We start from the raw sequence: 5,132 nt of genomic DNA, 5'->3' as shown, positions 1-5,132 counted from the left end.
GCCTTTGTTGTGCTTTCTTTTGTAATCGGATTTTTTGGATGCTGAAAACGTTTAATACACCCATTAAGTTGAGTATATGCGACAAACGGTAGTGGCATATTTTTCAACTCACAGAAAATAGCACAAGGTTCACTTAAAGGTACATTCTATTGTTGTATGAAGAAAATATCAAGGTCATGGTGTTCTATAAATATAATGAAACAAACAATTCTATAAACGTTCCTACAAAACGACTACGACCATAGAGATATAAATTGAAATCGTTTTAAAATACAGTCTGTCTTTTTATACACATCTTCATTCCAAACCGAGCCGAGTGCTGACTACATGACTGTCTTATTAGCATATCACGTTATTTTTCACCAATTGGATCTGTGCATACCTAACTACTGTTTGGCGCTTTGCACGTCTATCATAAACGAGGGTGTGTCGGAACATTTCCAAACGTTGAAAAGAGTCGTACTAACTTCATCAATATTCATACGCACATTGTTCATATTCATGAGAAAATGGCTATCACTTCAATTCCTAACAAGAGATGTTTGTAAAATACATGCTCCCCATGGTGCAAAATTGAAAAGGGTCATACAAATGCATTATTTAATTGATAGTAGTATCATCAATTCAATATATTGAGCAGACAATATCTTCCTATGTGAAGAGTGGATTGACCATGTGACCTAAAAATCAATAGGGTCATCTACTGCTTATGTTGTACCAGTGTACCAATTTTGGAGTCAATCAAGCAAATAATTCTTAAAATATAGAAGACAATATATTACTATGTCCAGTTTGACCCTTGGCCTTTGACCATGTGACCTCAAAATCAAGAGGGGTCCTCTTCTCATGAAGATGTACCAGTGTACCAAATTTGATGTCTGTCAAGCAAAGAGTCCTCAAGATCTTGAGCGGACAGTATATTCCTGAAAAACAATGGGGGCCCTCTTCTACTCATAACCAACCCACATATGAAATATCTTTACGATCAAGTGAATGTTTCTCAATATATTGAGCGGACAACATGTGGTCTACCGACCGATCGACAGGTGCAAAGCAAAATGCCCCTCTTTTAGGGGGGGGGGGCATAAAAATGTCTTGGGTAAAAAGATAGGAGATTCTATTTAGCTAGCTAGAGAAATTCACGATAAATGGATACCCAATTCCGCTCCAGAAATGAGGAGTTGGCATAACTCTAGCAGCATGCGACACTCAACCTTCGATGACGATAGAAGTCACACATTACACGATCATTGGAAATAGAAGCAAGGTACTGTAACGGGCGTAGGTCGCAGTTGCACTTTTGTATTATAATGTAAAACTTATACGGTACCAATTTTGATGCACCAGATGCGCATTTCGACAAATAATGTCTCTTCAGTGATGCTCAACCAAGGATCCAATGGTAGCGCTGTTAAAAATGTATCTCACAGTATTTCGTATAATTTACACGAGAATTACCCGTGTTGGACTCTATAGCTTGAAAAGACAAGACTTGTTCAAGTTGACCGATTTATTAACTTGGATAACAAATAACAGTTTTCTATCAATTTACACAACTACAAATAGCTTATATTTAATTAGTATAAACAACTACATGAGACGGGAATCACCTAATTTCTGTGGAAACGAGGGGGTTATTTATATTCTGTCTTTCTTATCCCCCTCGTTTCTGTCCAAGCCTTCATAAAGTATGTGGGAAAGTATTCCATTTTCAACATGTCCCCTGTCCCGGGTTTAAATCACAACTCTGTTTACTTTCTCTTAACTGGTCCCCTATTTTGACAACAATACCAGTTAACGTAAACCCGGGACAGGGGACATGTTGAAAATGGATTAAAAGCAAGTAAGTGTTGATTTCCTTGTGACGGTTTTGTGTATTACTGCTACATGTTTGAAAACAAGTTGTCTATTGCGTAAATCCAGGCACATCTGAGTCGAAACGTCGGTCGAAGCATAAACCGTCACCGACTCCGGCATTTACACGTTTTCCAGAATCAAAATATGAATGCTTGCGAAGAGAAGTCGATGAAGGCTATGCCTCTCGACTTCTCTAAAGAGAATAGTGGGAAATCAGTCGCGCTTCGGTTTGAATTTATTTCAGCTTACAGTTGATGTGAATCGTTCGAAAACTTACATAAATCAATTCATGAATGATTTTGCCGCAAGGGAATACAATTGAAATCATTCAATTCCACACTAGAGCAACGATATTCGTCGTCATTTCAAACACTACATCCTTTCGCTATCAAATTCGCCTCCATGATAAACAATGACTTCAGCGCATGCGTCACCTCATTTTGTAAAATAGCCAGAGGCCCAAGACATGTAAAGTTCTTCTGTCACAGGTTTGTTGTTGTCATAGATTTGTTGTTTTTCAATTCATGATATGAAACAAACAGCACAGCAAATACAATATGCGCATTTATTTCAGAATTCCCTATAAGAAGAGACCCCCCCCCCCAATAAAAGAGGAAGGTATAATGAATAAATATAATAATAACATATGAAAATAAAATTGAATGAATATAAAAGGGGGAAAATAGACACACGAGATGCGGTTCCTTTGATATGATATTTAATCTCATTTCAGGAATGCAGTACACACTGCGCACTTTGAATGCTCTTTAATATTTTTATACCCCCCGCAACAAGTTGTTGGGGGGGGGGGGGGGGGTTATACTGGAATCGAGTTGTCCGTCCGTCCGTCTGTAGACGCAATGGTTTCCGGGCTCTAAAACATTATCCTTTCCACCTACCGTCACCATATCATATATATGGACTACCCATGGGATGAAGATGTTCCCTATCGATTTTGGGGTCAAAAGGTCAAGCGCACTGGACATCGGAAGTAGCAATATGGTTTCCGGGCTCTAAAGCGTTATCCTTTCCACCTACCGTCACCTTATCATATATATATACTACCCATGGGATGAAGATGTTCCCTATCGATTTTGAGGTCAAAGGTCAAGCGCACTGGACATTGAAGTAGCAATATGGTTTCCGGGCTCTAAAGCGTTATCCTTTCCACCTACAGTCACCATATCATACATATGGACTACCCATGAGATGAAGATGTTCCCTATCGATTTTGGGGTCAAAAGGTCAAAGGTCACGCGCACTGGACATCGAAGTAGCAATATGGTTCGGTTTGTCATGCCATTTGTTTTTTACACTCAGAAAAGAGGTAGTTTATACCTATTACCAACACCCTTTGGGAGATTGGGGTAAGCGGGGGGTATTCTTATGAGCATTGCTCACAGTACCTCTTGTTAGCTGTGATTTTTATCAAAACATCTTTCTCATGTAGCTGTAGACCACGGTCTCAACCTAAGCTCTATTGTTAAAAGTTTGATTGACCTGCGGCTTATCATTGATCACGACACAAGTAAAATTTGGGGGTGTTAACTTAAAGTTGAGTCTTTACAGACCCAAATAAAATACCATATGGTTTCTTCACATATCATTGGATGTGGGCGGAGCTCATCTATGATCATTGCTATTTTACCTGGCAAAGAGATCAGGGTGCTGTGTATACTTTTGATGTACACAGGAAGGGTCTCGGGTTCTGTCTTATAATGGTTCTATCGAATATCCCTATGGCTAGATGACACACAGTCTCCACCACCCCCTCTTTCTCTCTTACTCTCAGTCGTTGGCTCAATGAATAATTATACCCCCCGAACGAAGTTCTGGGGGGTATGTAGGAATCACTCCGTCCGTCCGTCCATCTGTCTGTCTATGCAGATTCGTGTCCAGGCCATAACCTTTTTGTTCTTTGACTTGGGCATACCATATTTGGCAAACAGGTGGATCACCATGAGATGATGTGTCGAGTACTTTCATGACCTCCATATGACCTTGACCTCAAGGTCAAAATTAAAGGTTTTTACAATGGATCCGTGTCAGAGCAGTGGTGATAAACTCATGTGTCAAATATTGTATGCCTATGTCAAAGAACAAAGAAGTTATGGCCCGGACACGAATCCATTGTTAAAAAAACATTTAAGTCATGGCCCTGACACGAATCCATTGTAAAAACCTTTAATTTTTACCTTGAGGTCAAGGTCATATGGAGGTCATGAAGGTACCCGACACATCGTCTCATGGTGATACACTCTTGTGTCAAATATGGTATGCCTATGTCAAAGAAGTTATGGCCCCGACGCGAATCCATTGTTAAAAAACCCTTTAATTTTGACCTCAAGGTCATGAAGGTATTTGACACATCGTCTCATGGTAATCCACCTGTGTGCCAAATATGGTATGACTATATCAAAGAACAAAGAAGTTATGGCCTAACACGAATCTGCAGATAGACAGAGTGATTCCTATATACGTCCCTAACTTCGTATAAAAATAAAATAATGGAATTATTTAGGAATTGTCAATTAAGGTAGACTAACAGATCCCCCCAATCATTTACTGCTCAGCTACTATAAATTACCACGAAGTTTCCATCAAATATCATAAAATATTGAATAAGCCTTATATATAGTACTGAGAGACCAAAAGACTAATCCTCAGTGAAAGGTCAAATGCTGTCCGACATGTTTCATACTGATTGTTAGGCCGTTCTTGGCACACTGATTTTGACTACGGATAAATCCGTTTATCTGATCAGGATATATAGGGCTCACGGCGGGTGTGACCGGTCGACAGTCAATTGTAATTTCCGAACATAAATTTAAGTAAGATAAAGAATTACCCGGATTTTTTTTAGGCCTACCGTACTAACAATTATTTTCAATTATACAGTAGTATTTATTAGTGATGTACCGATTGTAGCCGACTTTCGATTGTCGGTCGCTATAACTGAAACGATGTGAATAATCGATTGTCATTTTGAAAATTGAAAATCGCCGACGTCGGTAATATTTTCAATAATACGAATATTCCTGCCGCGACTTATCTAAAATCAAAAATGGCTGACGAAGCTGAATCATCCAATAAGATTGAATGATAATAATAATTGAATATTGTTTAACGTCCCTCATGAGAATATTTCACTCATATGGAGACGTCACCATTGCCGGTAAAGGCCTGCAAAATTTAGGCCTATGCTCCGCGCTTAAAGTCTTTGAAGAGGGAGGGATCTTTATCGTGCCACACCTGCTGTAACACGGGCCTCAAAT

The sequence above is a fragment of the Ostrea edulis genome, chromosome 4, assembly GCF_947568905.1.
Source record: "Ostrea edulis chromosome 4, xbOstEdul1.1, whole genome shotgun sequence".
Lineage (NCBI taxonomy): Eukaryota > Metazoa > Mollusca > Bivalvia > Ostreida > Ostreidae > Ostrea > Ostrea edulis.
The sequence above is the reverse complement of the archived record's forward strand: the minus strand, read 5'-3'. Positions refer to the sequence as shown.